Source organism: Typopeltis vanoorti, chromosome 11 (assembly GCF_054136105.1).
Source record: "Typopeltis vanoorti isolate ZY-2024b chromosome 11, IOZ_Tvanoo_1.0, whole genome shotgun sequence".
Lineage (NCBI taxonomy): Eukaryota > Metazoa > Arthropoda > Arachnida > Uropygi > Thelyphonidae > Typopeltis > Typopeltis vanoorti.
This window is the reverse complement of record NC_143559.1, coordinates 31,790,129-31,813,674: the sequence shown is the minus strand read 5'-3', so window position 1 is coordinate 31,813,674 and position 23,546 is coordinate 31,790,129. Positions and strand designations below refer to the sequence as shown.

At 36.5% G+C, this 23,546-nt stretch overlaps 1 protein-coding gene across 3 annotated transcripts in view; it reads left to right on the top strand.

Annotated features, from left to right (window-relative positions):
* Nucleotides 1-23,546, top strand: part of LOC150101414 (uncharacterized) — a 510,839-nt gene that overhangs the window by 11,326 nt on the left and 475,967 nt on the right. The window lies entirely within an intron of this gene.

Sequence of the window (23,546 nt, the reverse complement as noted above, 5' to 3'; positions counted from 1 at the left end):
GTGGAACCCAGCTCCAGGAAATTGATGAGGCACGAGATTTAGGAGTGTTGGTGGATAAGGAATTGAAATTTAGGGGACACATTGCAAAAGTGACCAAAACAGCTCATCAAATCACTTGGTTGCTGAAGAATACGTTGACAAGCAGAGACAAGCAGGTTATTGTTCCTCTCTATCGAGCCTTGATAAGACCCCATCTAGACTACTGTGCTCAGATTTGGTCACCTAGGTTTCTTCTTGATGGGGAGGAGGTGGAGAGGATCCAGAGGCGAGTGACCAAGATGATAGCAGGTCTGTGGAATGAACCGTATGAGAACAGGTTGAGGATTTATGGGTTGCAAAAATTGGTTGATAGGCAGAGGAGGGGAGATATGATTGAGACATTCAAATTACTGAAAGGTTTCTATAAAATTAATTCAGAAGATATTTTTGAGAACAGGGCTGGTTGTGGGAGGACTAGGGGACATCCATGGAAACTGGGCAAAAGTGTGGTTAGTAAAGGTGTTAGAGCTGGGTTCTTTACTTTTAGAGTAGTGAATGAGTGGAATGCGCTCCCTGAGTCTGTGGTGGATGCTGTGACAGTGAATGAGTTTAAGGCGAGGTATGATAGATACTGCATGAATGTCAGATAGTTGTGATGAATATGATTTGGGGCCTCCCTCGATGAGTCTAATGACTCCCTGGAGTTGCCCGTAATAATAGTAATAGTAATAATAGTAATATATTTTGCATGAAGAATTGCAAATGAAAAAGCTTTGTGCAAGATGGGTGCCACCCTTACTCACTGGAGATCAAAAATGCACTCGCATGAAAATCTCTGAACAGTGCTTGTAGTGTTTTGACAAGAATAAAACTGATTTTGTGCATCAATTTATTACTATGGATGAAACTTAGATTCACCATTACACATCAGAATCCAAACAGCAGTCAAAACAGTGGACAGAAGCCGGTTGTTCAGTGCCAAAGAACACAAACTCGGTTCCATCAGAAGGAAAGATCATGGCATCAGTGTTTGTGATGCATTTTGTTTATTAATTATCTCGAAAAGGGTAAAACAATAACTGGGGAATATTATTCCAATCTTTTAACCAGACTAGACAAAAAAATTCATGAGAAAAGACCTGGTTTGCAGAACTAAAAAATCAGCTTTCATCAGGACAATGCACCTGCCCAAAAAGGTGTTTTGGCAATGGAAATTAAGGGATCTGCACTATGAATTGTTGGAACATCCACCCTATTCCCCAGATTTGGTTCCCTCTGACTTCTATCTCATCCCAAAACCAAAATCTTCCTTGCTGGTCAGCGTTTTTCTTCAAATCAACAGGTGATTGTAGCTGTAGAGGAGTAATTTGCAGATCTTACTGAGAACCACTACATGGATGGGATGATGGTGCTGGAGCATCGCTGTTATAAATGTATTAGTCTTAAGGGAGATATAAAGTTAAGTTATAATACAGGGATCTAATCAAAAGAAAGCAGTTGGAGAAACAGACACAAGGACTGAAGAATATAAGGGACTACATAGAGAAGTGAAGAGCCATCAGGCAGGAAAAGGAAAATTTTTATACTAATAAATGCAAAGAGGTAGAGTTCTAGATGAGGAAGCACAATTATCGTATTTTTCTGTGTATAAGACACCCCCATGTATAAGACGAACCCAAAATTAAGAAAATTTTGGGTTCAAAATTTTATGTTTAAAATCAATATTTTAATTATAAAACAGAACACATTTGATATTTTTTAAATATTCAAAGTATATTTAGTAATTAGGTAATATTTTTCAGATACATACTAACAACTGTCATATTGAGAATATGACAATCGTTTTTTATTTTTGGACATTTTTATGGGCTAGTGCTCAAAATATTGTTAATGCATTAACTTACCCCACCAACGAGTTGCAGACATATGAATGCTTTCAGAGTTCTGATTGGTTTATTCAGAATCAGCCGTTAATGACGTCAATCAACAGAGTTAACAAAGGCTTGTGATTGGCGGAAACCTGTTCACGGATACAGGGTACCGGCAGTTTCGCCATGACAACCGTGGGTCTCTCAACCAGTTATCCCCCATGTATAAGACAACCCCCAATTTTTGATCTAAAAATTTTAGAAAAAAGTATTGTCTTATACATGGAAAAATACGGTATATAAGGATGTTTCATTTAGTTCGTGACCTAAAGCACAAGTTTAAGTTCAAATTGGATGTCATCAAAGACAGGAATTAAAGAGTATTAACAGAGCTGGAAATCAAAAACAGGCAGAAAGAATACTGAGGAACTGTACAGCAGAGAGGATAAAGAAAATTTGGAGGAGGCCTCCCACCAGGAAAATATTGATTTGGAACTTAATCCACTAAGGCAGGGGTTCTCAACCTTTTCCAGTGACGTACCACTATATTTAATTCAAGATATTAGCTGTACCAGTAACGCAGTGGCTCACGTACCACCAGTGGTATGTGTACCATAGGTTGAGAATCCCTGCACTAAGGCATGCAGTTGAAAGAGTAGATAAATAGCTTAACATCAATAAGCCTCTAGGTACAGATGGAATCCCAGCAGAGTTAATTAATGCCAGTTAATGATGGAGGAATAAGAGTGTTTCCTAGGTAGATTACAAGGATATGAGAGATAGGATCACCTAGAGACTTTTTCCAGTCTCTTCTTATGTACTTATGAATTTATGAACTGTTTATGTACTGGTATGAAAGGTAGATGGGAAGGATTATTATATGGGTAACTCCATGGAGTCCGAAGACTCATCTTGGGAGACCCAATCTATTTCTCACAATCTATCATACCTCTCCTTGAACCCATTAACAGACAAAGCACTCGCAACTGACTCTGGCAACCCATTCCACTCATTCACAACTCTCCAAGCAAAAATCTAGTCCTCACACCCCTACTAATCACACCTTTATTCAATTTCCAGGGATGACCCTTTGTTCTGGTCTCTCTAGCCAAGTGCTGAAACATTTCTCCTTCATCTATCCTATAAAACCTTTTAAGCAACTTAAATGTTTCTACCAATATCCCCTCTTTTTCTCCTATCAACCAACTTCTGCTATTCACACATCTTCAACCTATCCTCATAGGGAACATTCCACAGGCCACTCACCATCTTAGTCACTTGACTCTGAATCCTCTTCACTGCTTCCTCATCCCCAAGAAACCCAGGGGACCAGACTTGAGCACAGTAATACAGATGTAAATGTATCAAGGCCTTATAAAGAGGAATAACAACTTCCTTATCTCTACTTGTTAATGTGTTCTTAATAGCCAAGTAATCTTATGGGCAACCTTAGCAATATGTCATCTAAACTTTAACAATGTCTGACACCACACCTAAATCTCTAGCTCCATCTATTTCCTGGAGTACAGTTCCATCAATGTGATACATGGCTTGTAGTCTATTTATCCCAAAATCCATAACTTTACATTTCTTAATATTAAACTGACACCCATTAACTTTTGCCCATACTGACAGTCTATTTAAATTGTCCTGAAAGCTCTCTGCATCACCTGGATTAACTATTACTCTACCTAATTTCACATCATCAGCAAACAACTGAATATATCCTTTCAGGATATAACATGTACAAATTAAACAGCAATGGTCCCAGCACTGAACCTTGTGGCACACCACTAGTCACCTGTTTTTGCCTCTATTCTGCCCAATCGATATACCACTTTTTGATATCTGTCCACAGTCGCCCTCTTATCCATCCCCATTTCTTCTCATTTGCGTAACAGAGTTCCATGTGGGTATTCTGTGAAATGCTTTTTTATAATCTAGCAAAATCGTTGTGTAGCCATTTCCTTTATCCAACTCAGCTGTTACTCTATGATAAAAAGTTAGTAAATTACTAAAGCATAACCAACTCTTCACAAAGCCATGTTGACCCTCATACAGTATCATATTTTTATGATTGCAAACACTGTAGAGCTATTAGTTTAATCTCTCATGCATGTAAGGTTTTATTAAAGATCACTCTAAATAATATAGAGGCCAAAGTTGAGACAGAGATGCCTGAGGAATAATCAGGTTTTAGGAAGATTAAGGCTACCAGAGATCAGATCCTTTGCCTTAGACAGATAATAAAAAAAAATAAAGAATTTAGACTCTGTGGCGATGTGTTTCATTAACTACTCAAGTTTTTGACTGTGTTCAGCATGTGACAATGTGGAAAGTAATGAAAATAATGGGTTTTCCTGAACACATTGTCAGGTTGATAGCTAACTTGTACAGTAAGTAAGAAAATGCAATAAGAACAGGTGTATTGGATTAACTGATTGGCTTCAGGTTGAAAAGGGAGTTGGGCTAGGATGCCTACTTTTTCTCACCTGTTTAGTATCTATGCTGAGGACATAATGCATATAGCATTAGATGAACTTAAGTTATTTGATGCCATCTTTGCATTAAACAACTGTACTGTTGAGTATTATGTGAACACAGCAGTGCGACTGGATGGCATGTCCACACATACAGTGTGTGGTGCAAGAGAATTCGCATGGTCTCTGAAGTTGTTCAGTCTAAGTCTCAGCTCTGGCAGAGTTCCAGGGAAGTGGAAAGAGGGTAAGATAGTTCCATTGTAAATGCAGCTCCAAGACAAAACCAGCAAACTACAGACCAATTAATATATCAGGAGTGGTTGTTAAAGTATTAGAAAAGTTGGTTAGAGGCAAAATTGAACATTGGGTGGATAGGGATGTGATACTCTATAGTGAACAGCATGGATTTGTAAAAGGTACGTCCTGTCTTAGCAATTTATTCACATTTTATAATAAAGTGACATCAGAATTGGATAAAGAAAATGTCTACACAATGATATTGCTGGACTTTGCAAAGACATTAGACAAATTACCACATGGGAAAACTTTTACAAAAGTTGGAGCAAATGAGAATGGATAGTAAGCTTGCAGAGCATGCTATCACCACAAGATACAGAGTTCTTTAGAAGAAAATTAAGATTTTCCATCAAAGTAATAATCTCTTAGAATGTTTATGCAAAGAGATTTGTGAGACCTTGCCACATTGACTGAATCTAAATAGAAATGATGGACTTAAATTATCCATCTTAAGGGATATAGTTCTTCAAAAATTCCAGAATTAACTGAAATTTTTTATATTTTTTTATTATTGTAATTTTTATTATTTATTTATTTTTAGACCATGATCTTCTTCTTTTCAGCCATTTTCTGTCCACTGCTGGACGAAGGCCTCCTCCAGTTTTTTCCATCTTTTTCTATTCTTGGCAATGGTTGACCAATTTTTCCCAACAAATTGACAGTTCATCACTCCACCTTCTTTTAGGACGTCCTCGGCCTCGTTTCCCTTCTCTGGAATCCAGTTTGTTACTATAGTGGTCCATCACGCATCTTCTCTCCTGGATAGATGTCCGGCTCATTTCCATTTTAGTCGCTTATGGTGAAGAATGATGTCAGTGATGTGAGTCTGGCTTCTTATCCAGGTGTTTCGCTTCTTATCTTTTAATGTGATGCCTAGCATCAACCTCTCCATTTTTCTTTGAGTTGTTGTTAGTTTATTTGCCAGTGCTTTTGTTAGTGACTAAGTTTCACAACCATATGTGATGACTGGAAGTATACACTGGTTAAATGTCTTCCTTTTTAAACAGAGTGGGACATCATTGTTTTGAAAAATGCTTTTCAATTTTCTGAATCCACTCCAGGCAAGTTGAACTCTCCTATTTATTTCCTTTTGGAGTCCACATTTAGATCAATGAGATGACCTAAATATGTATATGAAGAGACTCTTTCCAAGAAATTGTTTTCTATTATTATGTTTTTTGGTGTTACAAAATGATTAAACATGATTTTAATTTTTTCTCCGTTTATTTTTAGACCGACTTTTCTGCTTTCATGATATAGGTCTTCTATCATTCTATTAAGGTTTTCTGGAGTGTTTGCAAAAATTATGATATCATCTACATATTTTAGGTGTGTTAAGTTTCTGGTATTAATTTTTATACCAAGGTTTGTCCAGTTTATATTATTAAATATTTCTTGAAGGAGACTGCTGTAAAGATTTTGGGTGATAGAGAGTCTCCTTGTCGGACACCTTTTTCAGTTGATATTTTATTGCTGTTGTGTGCAGTTGGATTGTTGCAGTGTGGTATATTTCCTGGAGGAGGTCCATATATATTCTCCAGGAACTCCCTGATTCTGGAGTGCTTTGATTATTGCATTAGTTTTGATGGAATTGAATGCTTTTTTTTTTTATAATCAGTAAAGGCTAAACAGAGAGGCAATTGGTTTTCTTCTGCTTTTTCTATTATTTGTTTTACTGCATGAATATGATCAATTGTGTTAAAGCCTTTATGCTTGTTCTACTGGTTGATTTGCGTCTAGAAGCGGGGGTTAACCTGTTTGTTATTACTTTTGTGAGAATTTTGTACAGTTCTTTGTCTCCTGTTTTAAATAACAGTATCAGAGTAGCATTTTTCCAGTTTTCTGGTATCTTCCCCTCTTCTAGGCATAGATTTAGTAAGTTTGTGACATGGTAAATGATATTTCCTCCCAGTTTTAGTGTTATTAGATCTTCACCAATTTTCCATTTTTCATTTGTTTTAATGCTTGTTTTGTTTCACCTGAAGTGAATGGGGGGGGAAGAATTCTATATGCGATTTATTTATTTCGTATCCCAACACAAGTAGTAGTACAGTAGTAAGTAAGTGGTACAACATGATTTGATTACATGATCTATGTGCGATGGAGAAGAGTTATTGATATTTGATTTATCTATTGAAGGATCACTATAGAGCAGGATTTTCAGCCGGTGTGCCACGAGATTTATGAAAACAAATTAATTGAAAAGTTGAAAGTTTATTTTCCACTTGGTTAGAGTATAATAATGGCCCTTCCCTTAATGCATAACATTAGACATATCCGCAAGGAGATGTGTTTTGCATTATGGGAGATACTAGGATAGGAGTGTTGGTAGCTTGCTCCACCTTTGCAACGAGTTGCCCTGGTGTAGTACCACCTTAACCCAGTCCTGAAGATACTTTCAGGCGCAAACTTTGTTTGCTCACACTTGGATAAAGGATTAAACTAAATTTATTATAAATTAATTGAAAGAAATAATGTCGTAATTTGCACATTTATTTATTAATGTCTGTTCTTCCATCTTCTTTTGTGTGTAAATCAATCAAAATTATGCCTATTTTTTGCCAGATCATCAAAAAAATTAAAAGAATATATTTTTAGTGTGCCGCAGAATTTTAATAATTAGTCTAGGTGTGCCATGTTATGAAAAAGGTTGAAAATCACTGCTATAAAGTTCTTTATGAAATTCTTCTAGCCTGCTTAGGATTTGTTCTTGGTTCCTTATTATAGTTCCATTCTTGTCTTTTATTGCAGTTATTTGACTTTTGCCAACTGATAAATGTTTTCTTAGTATTTTCATATTTTTATTGTTTTCAGTTATTTCTTTTATTTTTTTAGTGTTATAAGATCTTATTTCATTTCTTATCTTTTTCCTTATTGTTTTGCATAGTTCTGCATATTCTATTTTAGAAATTAAGTTTTTGTCTTGTTTCGTCATATTTTGTCTCTTTTTTAGTAGTTGTAACTGAAAGTTTATGGTCTTTTTGTTGTTTGTTGCTTTTGAATTCATTGGCTGCTGAGATTATTACTTCCGTTAGGTTTCTGCTTATTTTATTTTTGTCTTCTTCTTCAAATATATTTATTAAGTCTAGTTTTTGATTGAGGTTTTCTTCGTAATCCTTCTTCTTGTTTTCAATAGGTTTTAAGTCAAAACTTCTTGATTTTTTGTTTAGCCATTTTATTCTTTTCAATTTGGGGTTTATTTTAATTTTGGCTCTCACCAGTGGGTGGTCACTTCTTGTTTTTACTTGATTTAGTACTGATGTATCTTGAACTATTTCTTTATTGTTACACAATATATAATCTATTTCATTTTTTATTTCTCTATTTGGACTTCTCCATGTCCATTTTCTTTTGAGGGCTTTCTTAAAAAAATGTATTCATAATGTAAAGCTTGTTACTACTTGTTACACTGATAGAGAATTCTGTAAGAGCCATTCCTGAGTTGCTGCTTGTACCATATACATATGGTCCTATCGTGTCTATTTGGTGAATGGGATGACCTACTTTGGCATTAAAATCACCCATTACTATAGTAAAGTTTTGATTGCTATTTCATTTTTTGTCTTGAGTGTGCTGCAGTGAGTCATAAAATGCTTCTATCTCTTCATCAGTGTAGGATGAGGTGGGAGCATATATTTGGATGATCCTGATTTTAAGTTTGGAGTTTATTTTTAAGTATGATTTCAATTATTCTTTTATCTGTATTATTAAATTCTTCTATAAGGTGTGCAATTGTTTTCTTAATTAGAAATCCAACTCCATATTGTCCTTTAGTTTTCCCATAATAGTATAAGTAGTCTCCATTTTTTAGTTTTATTAAATGTTCATCTTGCCTGTGAACTTCACTTAAACCTATGATGTCCCATTTAATGTGTTTTAGTTCTTGCTGTAGATGGTAAGGTCTTCCTCTTCTTTAAGTGTTCGACAATTAAATGTTCCTATATGGAGAAAAAGAGGATTGTATTGATTACTGTTATGTTTATGAATTCTTTGGGCTATTCCAGTATTGCTTATTATTTGGGAAAGCTTCCCCACCGCTTCATGCTCTGGCCTCCATACTGTACATTATATATGTGTGTGTGAGGTTTGTGCATTTCATGTTAGTTTTCTTATGTTGAGTGAGAACAGATCAGTGGCATAGCTAGATCTGTTGCTGCCTGGGGTGGTTCTTGAGTTTGCCGCCCCTCTCAGTCACACCAAAAATACTACAAAAAGTCAAAACAACGTATAGGGAAATAAATTAAAATGCTAATTTAATAAGCTGAAGGCCATTTTACCAGCGAACATGCTAGTAAATCCCTTTGTTTTTATAGCCGGGTACGAAACTCGGATCGAAATCCATAGAGTTTCATGCCGAAAAAACTATCGGCGAGCCCAAGTGTAAATGATCACTTGGGTAGTACAACACCAGGGCAACTCCATGCAAAGGTGGAACAAGCTTCGATCCAAGTTTCGTACCCGGCTATAAAAACATAAAGGGATTTACCATCCCCCTTTCTATTAAATTAAAACACTGTTTATTTTTGAAGTAAAACTTTAATTTCAACATTCTAAAATGTTATTTTTCTTGCTTTTTTCTGTTAGCAGAATCGTTGATGACTTTGGCGAAGTCTATTTCATAGTAATGTAGGTAATTCTTAATCAAATTTTATTTAGATAAACTCCTCTTAACTAGCAACACATACAGCAATTGCTGTGAGGAAAATTCGCAGTAGTATTACAATATTTGGGAGCTGAGTTCTCGAAACTGTATTTTAGAATTAACTGCAAAAGTTCAAAAAGGTTCAAAGTGCCGCCTAGTGCAGACCGTCCCCTCCGCACCCCCCCCCCTTCCTAGCTACACCACTGGAACAAATTAAAGGAATGTATCTCCCAAGCTCTGCAAAGCTTGGTAGATAGATAGGAAAAAAAGTGATATGATCGAGACTTACAAGTCAATGAAAAAGAGCCTCTTCCGTCTCCGAAAAACTAGGTATCATTTTCTTCTCATCTGTGCAACTGCTAACACTGCATAAATTCCTGAATGCAAGAAATTTGGCTGCTCAGTATAAATACAAACTTGTCATGGAACAGTCTATATATGTCTTTGCAAAATTTAGGTATTCCACTGTGTATCAATAAGATTGGTAAAACAAATTATTAAGAAGAAGAATGAAATCGGTGAAATTAATGAAAATAGAGAAATAACCAGAATCATCACCAGACTAAGGACAGAACATTTTAAATGCATGAAACAGATGGTAGTAGAGCTATGAAACTGTCCAGGAGTTGAACTAACACCTGCCCATATCTGTTCTTGTCCAGCAATTGCTGTTGCTGCTCCACAGAAAACTGACAATAACCCTAGAGAAAAGCTCTACTCCGTCAAAGTTCAACAGATTGCCAAAGCAGTTCTACAGATCCACGGTCATATCTAGAAGTTCTTCAATGGACTCGACAGTAACATCATTTCCCCATGTCCTGTATCTAAGTTAATTCCTAAGTGTGGCTTCTGTTTAAATCCTATGTTGATCCTTATCAAAACTCTTGCTTCAACTGACTTCTGAATCCTGGACTTTGCTAGTCCAGGATTCAGGTGTCAGGATCTCTGAAACATATTGCTTTACAGAAACATTGAATTCGTAGGTTTCCTTGAATAAACTTGTAATAGAATGCTGGTCAGGAAATTTTACTCATTGTTATTTCGTCTTTATTATATTTAAAAAAAAAGAAAAATTAATGGTAGAATGAAGATGCTATCTTAACAGGAATGGAAATGTACAGTATTTTTTTGCAACGATAGAAAGGATAAGAAGACGGGAGTGCTGCTGATGATAGCAGGGGAATTATGTCCACATAAGGTAGACATGAAAGAGTGGTTTGAGGCAGTGTGGTATGAGGTGAAGGTTGACAGGAAGAGATATTTAGGTGGTTGTTGCTATAGGCAGAGAATGTGGCAGGAGGTCAAAGAAATCTATAAGCAATTTGGATTAAGTGGACAAGGGAAGGTTGATTATTTGAGTGATTTTGATTATGGCAAGACTGGAATGAAGAGATTGCATTTGAGAATAAGGAAAATGAATTTCTCAGGCAGTATGTAAAGTAGGGCACCCAAGAATCAAGAGTTTTAGATCTGATAATTTAATCAGAGGATTTAATCATGTGTGGAGTTTTGCACTTCCCTTCAGCTGGTGAGAGTGATTATGAAATGATCACCTGAGTTGTGAAAAACTTCTGTGAAGAAAGGATATATGTGTGGAAGTGCAAAGCTGGTGATTATGACAAGTGTAGGAGACAGCTTGGAGTTATAGCATGGAATGATAAATTGAGTAAAAAGGAAATAAATGCTACTTGGGAACTTACAAAGAAATACATAAAAACATCAATGTGCGATTGTTTTTTGAAGGTCAAAGGGCTGAATAAGGTAGGTGTAAAATGGATGAATGTGAGGATTAAGCATGAAATCTGGAAGAATAAAGCACTTTGGAGGCAGCACAAGATGAATAATGATAATACTCAGTTGCATGAAGAATATAAACAGTAGGCTGAGAGAATGACTCAGTTGATAAGGACAACAAAAGTGCATTATGAGCAGAAATTAGCAAATGAGGGCAAGAAAAACCCTTGTGGGATTTTTTGATATGTGGCAAGCAGGAAGAAAATGATTATGGTAAGATGATGTTAATAGATGATAGTGAGAGATTGGTAACCACTGCAGAGGACATGTTGAGGTATTCAATGAGGAGTTCATCATGGCGTTTCATTGGCAGTGTGAAATTATTCATTATTTTTATTATTTATATGCATATTCAATGGAGTCAAAAGACTTATTGCAGGAATGAGAAGCTCAAGTGAATAAGATAAGAAAAAACTTAATGTTGAGTGAGCAAGAGGTATATGAGGAGTTAAAGCTAGATGTCAATAAGGCAATAGGACCTGATGATATAGCTTGTCTTAAAGGAATTTTCCAAGGTGTTAGCATCAGCCTTGGTCTGACTGTTTAACAGGAGTTTTGCAACAGCACAAATCAATCCCAAAGGAGTGGAAGAAAGGCAAAATTGTTCCACTTTACAAAAGTGGTGATAAGGCTCAAGCAACAAATCATAGGCCAATCTGTATATCTGGAGTTATAGTTAAGATATTGGAGTGGTTGGTCAGAACTAGTATGCAAAAGTAGGTTGTAATGGTGGTATTTTTTGCTTGTCAGCATGGGTTTTTTAAACGGATGTCGTGTTTTCCCAACTTGATTATGTACTATAATAAAGGAATAACTGTATTGGAGAAGGAAAATGCATATGTAGTGGTATACTTTGATTTTGCAAAGGCTTTTGATAGTTTACCATATTACAAGTTGGTCACTAAACTGAGGCAGATGGGATTGGATAACAGACTACTGAGTTGGATAGATGACTGGCTATCAGATAGGTATCACCAAGTTGATACCAATCTGATAGGTATCAGCAAGTCATGTATGGGAGTGCTGTTCCTCTTCCACTATCTTGGAAGAGGAACAGCACTAGTGGTGTGCAAATTAAATAAAAATACAAAACAGATCCCTGTCACAAAACAGGGATCTGTTTTGTGACCATTTGTATTTAATTTGTATATTAAATGATTATTTAATTTGTATATTAAATGATATTGGAATTGGTTTAATTAGTGACATACAACTGTTTGCAGATGATGCAAAACTGGGGAGAACGATGTAGAATCGAGCAGTTGCGGCCTTACAGGGAGGACTTGAAGAGATTGTGAGTGTGCAACACAACTTTCAATTCAGTGTTGCAAAGTGTAATGAATGTTCTGAAATTTGGTTAGAAACAACTGGATGCAAAGCATACACTTGTTGGGGAAATTTTATAAGAAGTTGAGGAGAAAAAAACCTTGGTGTGGTGTCGGACAAGGATCTGAGGCTTAGAGGTCGCATTGCATGAGTTGTGAAGTCATCACATCACATTGTGTCAATTGATGTGGAGGACCTTAACATGCAGAAATAAAGCGGTTCTGATTCCATTGTATGAGATCTTAATCGGCTTTGTATGAATTATTGTGCACTGATTTGGCCCCTTGGTTTTTATTGGATGATGAGGTTATACTGGAAAGGGTTTTAGAGAATACTAACAGGTGGCAACTGGTTTTTGGGATATGACGACAGATTGAGGCAATGCAGTTTGCAAAGCCTAGTGAATAGGATGAAGAGAGGGGATGCGATTGAGACATTTAAGTGGTAAAGGGTTGTTGCTGGGTTAATATGGAAGAAATATTTCATAGAATTGGAGAAGGGAATAGAAAAAGGAGACATCTCTGGTAGCTCTATAAGGAGGATGAGCAGGTTCTTTCGCACAGAGAGGGGTTGGCGAATGGAATGTGGTACCTGATATTGTGGTGAATGCAGAGTGAAAAGTGAGTTTAAAGTGAAGTTAAAAATCATAATTTGATGGGCATTGTGTGCCTCCCCATGATGTCTTAGAGTCCACAGAGGTCTAGTGTTAATAATAATTGTTATTATTGTGACACCTCCAGGGAGTCCAAAGACTCATAGAGGGAGGGGCACCTACTCTACAACTCTGTCTCCACTCAATTCTCTAATTGCGATTATAATTTACACCAGCGCCATCTACTGCCCACCACCACCACCACTAGTATAGACAATCACAAACATCCACGCAGGATTCGAACCCGTAGCCTTTTGGCTGAAGAGCAGATATGCTAACCATTCAGGCCAACCAGGCTGGCAATCATAATCATAACAAATGTCAAAAATACAGTGGACAAGATGTAATTAATGAAATTAGTATTATTATTGTAATATCAAGGCTTGACTGATTCATTTTTTAGAGGTTGCTTAAATTTTTAATAGGAAAATGTAGGAAAAAGCTGAAATGTTGGTTAATAAATAGCAAAATTTGAAAAAAGAACTGTAATTCTTGATATAACAATTCTCAAATGTAAAAGTATTTCATTACGAAAATCTAAACTTAAAGCAGCACAAATCCTGGATTATAGACAATTAATTGCGGAAAAAATTTGCTGACCTAGTTGGCCGAGTGGTTAGTGTATCTACTCTCCAGCCAAAAGGTTCGAATCCCACCATAGGCATGCATGTTTGTGATTGTCTGTGAAAATACTACTGATGGTGGTCTGGGGTAGATGGCGTTAGTGTAGATGATGAAGGAAGTTGCGGTTGGTGGAGACGGAAACTCATAGAGTAGATACCCTCCTTCGATGAGTCCTTGGACTCCCTGGAAGTGTTACATAATAATAATAATGTTAATTGCTAGAAAATCGAAATGATATTGCATTGGTACCGATATATAAAAAGTAAATGCACTGCAAGATGAATTACACAAAATAGTTTTTGTGTAATTTATCTTTTTTTTATGTATGTATGTAATTATTTGTTTAGATTTTAATTAGAATTTCATAATATTTTTATTCTTATACAATGAAAGCAATATATTTATTGATCGGTGAGTTTCCCAATTTCAGTTTCGTTGTAATTTTTTTCAATTTAACTTGGTTCGGAAATCCTGCTCAAATTCCATGACCAAACATGGAAATTACTTAAGCCACTTCAGGCCTCCAATCAGCAGTACTCTGGTCTCACATCAGACGACGAAATTCATCTCTTACCTAAAACAATTATAAACATCAGAGTCCAATGCGGGTTTTCAATCCACAGCTCATTGGTGGGAGAGTTTACGCTATCTAGTCGGTTGTTAACGACCGATTTTTGAACGTTTCACAAGAGAAGTAATTAATTACTTATTTCACTTTGGTAGCTGCATCTCTTTCTCTCTCTCTCTCTATATATATATTTTATTTATTTATTTTTTCACTAAAGAAGACTAAATATAAAATTTTAAATTTCTTAGTGTTATAAAATACTGGTATTGAAGGAAAAGGTAAAGACTAGTATTGCACTCGCAGATGGCAATTTAGCTTATGCTAATTTACATAATGATGGTAGGATTTATATAATTTATTATCATTTTCTTTAATATAATTGCTGAAAAGTGAACCTATGATCATAAACTAGCTCTGTAAACGATAGCAGCGTACAACATGTCTTCCGTATGCAGGAAAAGTGGTCATTTTCAAAATACACGGGTATTCAATAACAGAAACACGTCACCTTCTGAATTAGTTCAGATAAAATATATATATATATATATATATATATATATATCACACTTGGATGGATGTCTAAATGCGCAGAACAGAAAAATGGTGAACGATTAGAAAAATAGATATTGTGGCTATTATTCCGTATAAAGTTATTACTACTCTTTCTTGCCACAGGCTCTGTGTATATAAAATCACATAATAATAATGTGATACCTCCAGGAAGTCCAAAGTCTCATCGACGGAGAAAGTGCCAATACCATGGAACGATTTTAACTACTAACCGCGCTCAAACCTGCTTAACTTTTTGCGAGCCATTAGTAGCAAAGGCTCGACCAACCTTCGCTTGTTACACAACAGCGATAGGATGGTTTTAAGAAAGAGCACCATATTTAAGAATATTTAGGAATAATAGTTATATCTAACGATTATTTATAGTTAACTATTTACATACTTCTATTATTTCTATTAAGTATTCTAACTCCTTAAATATGATACTCTTTCTGCCTAACCATCCTATCCCAGTTGTGTAATAATTAATATTCCATCTAGAGAGCCTGTTAGTAAGAAAGAATATTAATAACTTTATACGGAATAAAAATTTTCAGAAAGCTAAATATAATTGAAATATTAAATAATATATAAAATATTTTTATATGGGAAATAATTTTTTTTTTTTTTTTTTTTTTTTTTTTTTTTTCCACATACAACCGCGACGAATTTTCGTGCGATTAATTTTCTTCGCGATGAAGTGTCGGCGATCGATTTTCCCGCATTGAATTGTCCGGACACGCAAATCCTGTTATTACATTCGTTATTGCTAGGTCAAAAAATCTGTTTTAAAATCTCTTATACAATATTGAAATTTAAACTCAGTTTTATATTGATATTAGAAAAAGACAAAGATTCGTCTCTTTCTAATGAAAGGGAGGGAGAGAGAGAGAGAGAGACTTCTATTTTTAACCAAAGATGGCATGACTCCAACTGCTTGTTAAATTTAGAAAAACGTTTAACTTCCATGCTTTGTATAATGCAAACGTAATTTTTAAAAATAAAAAATAAATTAGTTGTTTTTATTTATATTTTGTATATTATTGATAGATTCATTACTTCCCAATTAATTTTTATTTGCGATAATATGTTTAGTGCTTAATTTCTGGTTTATCCTAATACTTAACTTTAACAGTTTTCATAATATTAACTAAATAATATAATAAGTTTTAATCTTAAGACTTCTAAGATATGGTAGGAGATAAATTTGTAGCAGTTATACATGGATGTGTCTTTTATTATTATTATTACGGGCAACTCCAAGGAGTCGATACTCATCGAGGGAGGCCCTAACATCATGTCAAAAACAACTATTCAACATTCACACAGTATCTATCATACCTTGCCTAGAACTCATTCACAGTCATGGCACCCACAACAGACTCAGGCAGCTTATTCCACTCATTCACTACTCTCCAAGTAAAAAACCAGCTCTAACACCTTGCTAACTACATTCTTGCCCAGCTTCCATGTATGGGCCCCTAGTCCTCCCACCACCAGTCCTATTCTCAAAAATATCTTCTGAATTAATCTTATAGAAATCCTTCAGTAATTTGAATGTCTCGATCATATCACCCCTTTTCTGCCTATCAACCAATTTCTGCAACCCACAAATCTTCAATCTGTTCTCATAAGGTTCATTCCATAGACCTGCTATCATCTTGGTCACTCATCTCTGGATCCTCTCCACCTCCTCCCCATCAAGAAGAAACCCTGGTGCCCATATCTGGGCACAGTAGTCTAGATGGAGTCTTACCAAGGCTTGATACAAAGGAACAATAACCTGTTTGTCTCTGCTTGTTAAACTATTTTTCAGCAATCAAGTGATTTGATGAGCTGATTTAGCCACTTTTGCGATGTGACCCCTAAACTTCAACTCCCTATCCACCAACACTCCCAAATCCCTGGCCTCATCAATCTCCTGAAGTACAGTTCCACCAATGTGATATACTGCTGCTAATCTTTTCACCCCAAAATGCATAACCTTACACTTTGCCATATTAAATTGACATCCATTCTTCTTAGCCCAGTCCTCCAAACTATTCAGATCATCCTGCAAAATTTTGACATTCTGTGCACTCACTATTGCTCTACCCAACTTTGCATCATCAGCAAATAAATGAACACTTCCTCTCAGATCCTTTCCTATATCGTTAATGAACAAATTGAACAGTATTGGTCCAAGAACAGAACCCTGTGGCACACCACTAGTCACAGGCGTCTTTTGGATTCTGTTAATGATTAAATCACTGTCTGATATCTATCCATCAACCATTCTCCTATCCATCTCACCAACCCTATATCCATCTTCCCATATGCTGCAGTTTACTGATTAGAATTCCATGTGGTATCCTGTCAAAGGCCTTAGCAAGGTCCAGTAGAATCAATGTAAACCCATTACCCTTATCCAGTTCAGCTGTCACTGTGTTATAAAACATGAGCAAGTTACTGGGACATGATCTTCCCTTCACAAACCATGCTGTCCCCCATACAGTATCCCATTTTCATCTATCCAATCCTGTATTTTCCTCTTGACAATTTTCTCCAAGACCTTGACAATGATTCCTGATATGTTGATCAGTTGGTAATTTACAACAGCAGTCTTGGAACCTCCTTTATGAAGTGGAACTATTTTCCCCTCTTTCCACCCCCTCGGGACTAACCCAGACCCGAGACTCAAATTAAACAAAATGGTCAAGGGCACTGACAATTCTTTAGCTGCTTCACCTACGACACAAGCTGGTATACCATCCAAATCCCACAGATGTAGTGACATTGGGGTTTTGTAATAGACTATTCACCTCCACTTCATTCACCACAATTCTCATATAAGCTATTGGTTCATTCATTCCTGCAATGTCACCACCTGGATGATATACTCTTGCAAAGTGCTCACTCAGTAATTCCACTTTATCAACTGATTCGGTTATTTCCCTACCATCGGCATTCTTTAAAATCATTCTGCCATATACATTTTTTCTTTTACTTGCAACATATCAAAAACTAAGTTAAGGGGATAAAAATCCCTTATTGTTTTTCAGCCAGTAAGCGAAACTAAAATCGAAACTGAAAAACAATAAGGGATTTTTATTCCCTTAACTTATATCAACCTCGCCAGAAAAAAAATAGCCATTTGGCTTTTCATCTTAGTTATACTATATTATAATATAATATAGTGACACACCTTTCGGGCAATCGTATAGCAAAAGTATGTAAGTTTTCTTCACTTAAACTCTGATATTCTAGGTCTAGCTACTCACTAATGAGACCTCAAAAAAGGTTGAAACCGGTCTGGGTAGTGACCTCTCCTCATAATGTAAAACAGTATTACATCTCTTAAGAGCTGTGTGTTTTACATTATGAGAAAATATCAAGAACAGTGAGGGAGCTTGCTCCACCTTTGCAACGAGTTGCCATGGTGTGGCACTACCAAGTGGTCACTTACGCTTGGATACGCTGACAGTTCGTCGGCATGAAACGTTACAGATCATAGTTTTCGATCTTAGTTTCGCTTACTGGCTGAAAAACAGTAAGGGATTTTTATCCCCTTAACTTATATCATCCTTGCCAGAAAAAAATAGCCGTTTGGCTTTTCATCTTAGTTATATCAAAAACTGTTTGGGATTCTCTTTAGCCTGCATGGCTAGTGTTCGTTCATAATCCGCTTTTGCTTTTCTTACCACACTCGTTACCCTTCTGGCCTGCACTTTATACCGTTCATTTGCTTGCCGGTCACCTTTCTCCTTAAATTCCCTCCACAGTTGTTTGTTTTTGTTTTTTTTACAGCTCAAGCTTAATGGTGTTATTCATCCATTTAACTCCTACTTGATTTATTATTCGGACTCTGGGTATACAGTCAGCCATTGCCTCCTGCAAACACTTCTTAACTGCCTCCCATGCAATATCAACATCCAGCCCTTGCAGTTTTACATGCCATGGCACTGAACCAATCAAACTCCTAAGCTTGTCATACTTACTAGCCCAATAATTCCACATGTGCTCTGTCTTAATTGTAAATTCCACACCTTTAGCCACCTCCCAAGTCAAGACTCTATGATCACTCTCACCAATTGGTGGCAACGTGGTCATATTCGTTACAGCCAAATTTTCAGATGCAGTTACTAGCTCATGCACTCTCTGACCCCTAGTATTTTCCATTACATGATGTCGCAGATAGGTATCCCTTAATAACCGCATAAAATCCAATTCCTTCCTCCCATGTGTCCTCTCTTCCTTCCAATCAATGTTACCATAGTTGAAATCTCCCATAATAATTACCGTCCTTCCACTCATTTCTTCTATTTGCTTATGCATATTATCTCCACCATCTATTCCATCACCTGGTCTATAGCAGCACCCAACTGTATATTTTGTTCTGCTAGTCTCAGTCTCACACCAAATAACCTAAAATGTGCTCTTTTCTCTATCCTGCAGTTTCACTTCTATTCTCCTTGTCTGCAGCTCATCAGCTATCATCAATAACACTCCTACCCCCATTTTATTCTCCCTGTCACTCCTGAACATACCATACCCCTCACATTCAATCCCACTAGTTATGTTATCTTCTGTCAGCCATGTTTCACTAATGCCAATAACCTGTGGCCTGGAAGTGCCAACCAAGGCCAAAAATTCTTCCTTCTTGTTCCTAATACTTCTGGCATTAGTATACATGAATTGCAGAAGCCCATTTGTCCCATCCCTATTTTGATGCATTATACTAACTATCCCATTCTGATTCATAGTCTTTCATACTTGCTTGGGCATATTACACATTGATACACTCAACTGTCTCCCTAAAATCTGCATACCTACCCCCCCCCCTTAATAACTCTAGTTTCCCTGATTCTGCACATACACTTCCACTTCATTCAACAACACCTTTTCAAGTGTTGTTGAATGAAGTGGAACCTTTTCAAGTGTTGTCCATACACCAAATCCATTTAAATGTAAACCATCCATCTTATATAAATCCTTTCACCCATCGAACTCACTCCAGACATCCACAAATTCCAAACCACTCCTCCTGCATAATCCATGTATAAAGTCATTAGCAATTTTGGCACTCCTTCTATACTCTTCACTGTCATACTGCGGCAACAGACTCGCTATCCTAACCCTCTCACTCTTCTCTTTTGCTACCTCAATCAATTCCTTCAAATCCTCTCTCATAGCCATTTTGTCTCCTTTGAAATAATTCGTTCCTGCTACTACTATCAATTCTTTTACCCTGTGCTTTTGCATTCTAATTGACTCGCTTACATCCTTAACGTTTGCACCAGGTTGGTACGATTTTGTCAAACTCTCAACTATCACACTCTTTACTAAAGGATCTCCGTACAACACTCACTCTTTCATTTTGTTTATCGGTTTGTTAATCGGGTAGGACTAAGAGCTGAAGAAGAAGAAAATGCTGTGTGTGTGTGGGGGGGGGTATATAAAGAGAAAAGTGACCAGCAAACTCATGAACAGTACAAAGCTCAGGCAATAAAGGTGACCAGCATGGCACGGAAGGCAAAATCTGATTGTGAGAAGAATCTAGCTGAAGGCCAAAGGAAATCCCAACTGGTTCTTTCATTATGTTTCAAGTAAGAGGAAGAATGCCTATTGAAGATTAAGCTTAATGAGTGATGATGATGGTCACAGGGAAAAAGAAGCAGATAAAATAATTGAGTTACTGAGTGACCACTTTGTAAAGGTGTATTATCCAAGAGGTTACTATTTAATCTATGTGACTGACACTAATGTGGGAACAGAGATGGATGAATTGGAGGTTCTTAGGATGTTGCAGACTCTCAGTGTAAATACAGCTTGGGATTAGATGGAATATCAGCTAGGGTTTTGAAGAATGTGCAAAGGGACTGGCAATGCCTTTGACTAGTCTTTTTAATTAAAGGTGCAGTTTTGGTAGAGTTCCAAGGGAGTAGAAAGAGGGCAAAATAATATCTTTGCATAAGAGATATTCTAAGACTGCAGTAGCAAATTATAGACTAATCAGTATCTCATGTGTTGTGGTAAAAGTACCAGAAAAATTGGTGCAAAAGAGAATTCAAGAATGGATATATATATATATATATATATATATATATATAAATGAAAATATGATACTGTATGAGGGGGTCAACATAGCTTTGTGAAGGGTTGTCATGCCTTAGTAATTTACTAACTTTATAATAGAGTAACAGCTGAGCTGGGTAAAGGAAATGGCTACACAACAATTTTGCTGGATTATGAAAAAGCATTTGACAGAATACCACTTGGAACTCTGTTATGCAAGTGAGAAGAAATGGGGATGGATATGACACTGGTTAAGTGGATAAGAGGGTAACTGCTTAACAGATATCAAAAAATGGTATATAGATTGGGTAGAATAGAGGCAAAAACAGGTGACTAGTGGTGTGTCGCAAGGTTCAGTGCTGGAACCATTGCTGTTTAATTTGCACATAAATGATATAGGAAATAACCTGAAAAGATATATTCAGTTGTTTGCTAATTATACAAAATTAGGTAGAGTAAATCAAGATAGTATAGTTAATCAAGATGATATGGAGAGCTTGCAGGACGATTTAAATAGGCTGTCAGTATGGGCAAAAGTTAATGGGTGTCAGTTTAATGTTGAGAAATGTAAATTATGCATTTTGGGATAAAAAGATTATAAGCTGTGTATCACATTGAAGCCACTGTATTCTAGGAAACAGATGAAGCTAGAGATTTAGGTGTGGTGTTAGACAGAGAGTTAAAGTTCCGAGGACATATTGCTAAGGTTGCTAAGATAGCCAATAAGATTACTTGGCTGTTGGAGAACACATTAACAAGTAGAGATAAAAAGGAAGTTGTTATTCCTCTTTAGAAGGCCTAGATACACCCACATCTGAATTGCTGTGCTCAAGTCTGGTCCCCTGGGTTTCTTGGTGATGAGGAAGCGGTGGAGAGGATTCAGAGGTGAGTGGCATGTGGAATGTTCTCTATGAGGATAGATTGAAGGTGGATTGCAGAAGTTGGTTGATAGAAGAAAAACAGGGGATGTGACAGAGACATTTAAGTTGCTTAAAGGGTGTTATAGGATAGATGCAGGGGAATGTTTCAGTGCTTGGCTAGAGGGTCGAGAACACGTGATCATCCCTTCAAGTTGAATAAAGGTGTGGTTTGTAGGGGTGTGAGGACTGGATTTTTTGTTTGAGGAATTGTGAATGAGTGAAATGGGTTGCCAGAGTCAGTTGGTGCTTTGTCTGTTAATGGGTTCAAGGAAAGGTGTGATAGATTGTGTGAATAGATTGGATCTCCCACGATGAGTCTTTGAACTCCATGGAGGTGCCCATATAATAATAATATGAAAGGCAGATCTTCTTAAAGAGAATTATTTAATATACAGATTTGAGTCTATTGTATGAATTTGTTTATAGTAAATATTTTATTATTATTATTTTTTTAATACTGGAGCTTCATTCTTTAGAAAAATGCAACATTCTAATTTTGTGGTGACTGCACTATCACAGGTACAATGATCCCCAGTGAAACATTCTAACCAACCACTAAACAAAAATTAGTTTAAAATTTATGAAGCTAGTAAGTAAGCAAGAGGAATAGAAGCAAGTAAGCAAGATAGGAGAGCTGGAAAGAAAGAAAAATATAGAGTTAAGTTCTTTGATCTTGGAAAAGTTTTTATATTCATCTTTTTCCACTCTCTAGTGAGGAACTTGGAAGTTAATAATTTAAGGACAGAAATATTTCAGATGGCCTTAAAAAAACATGATCATGAAAATATGCATATTTTGACTATTATAATTCCCGTGGAAGTTATGTACTATAATTGAAATAACTTCCTATTTTAATGTTGTTGCATTTGCATAGGGAAGTTAATATAAACATATTTTGTGTTAATACAGGGTGTTCGGGATAAATTTGACATATTTATAATTAATTATATTTTTCCGTAAGTTACATGTATTAACACACACTTCTCTTCATTTAAAAGTTTGGACCCTTCTTCATTCATATACAAGATGTCAGAAAGGATGGATAGCTGGAACCCACCTGAATCATGGAAGAGAATAACTTGTATCATGATGATTCGTGCCCGCCATCAAAATAAGGATATTACGACTGCTGCCCAATGCTCCCTGAATACAGTAAAAACAATCAGGCATGAACTAGAGACTTGCAATGGTGACTACGAGGATGTAGCAAGAAGAAAGATCCCTAGCAGACGATCTGATTGCGTTCGTACAGCAGAATTCCTCGCAAATCTGCAGGAACAGGTGTTGAAGAACCCTGGCATTGGAATTCGGGCTTTGTTCGTGGAGTTGCTAACTGTAGTCAAGCCCTGGATAACAAGGGTAGCCAATGGTAGGCCGTATGTATGGCAGCAGGATTCGGCCCCTTGCCACACCTCTGGGAAAAGTCAAAAATGGTTGTCTGAAAATTTCTAGGACTTCACCAGTCCAAATGTTTGGCCTCCAAACTCCCCAGACCTTAACCCCATGGATTATTTTGTATGGGGCGCAGTTGAAAAAGACACCAATCGCACTTCCAGTAATACAAAAGCCCAGTTAATGGATAAAATTAAAACAGTTTTTGCGGCCCTTCCCAGGGAGACTGTAGCATCAGCTTGTTCGAGGTTCTGAAGCAGAATTGAAGCTGTGATCGATGCTAATGGTGGTTATTTTGAGTAAATCTTGTTGATAGTATTGTAATTAACTCTGCCTGTAATGTTTTTTTGTCAATTCATTAAATTTAATAGATACAAAGAAGATTTTCTTTTTCCTTACGA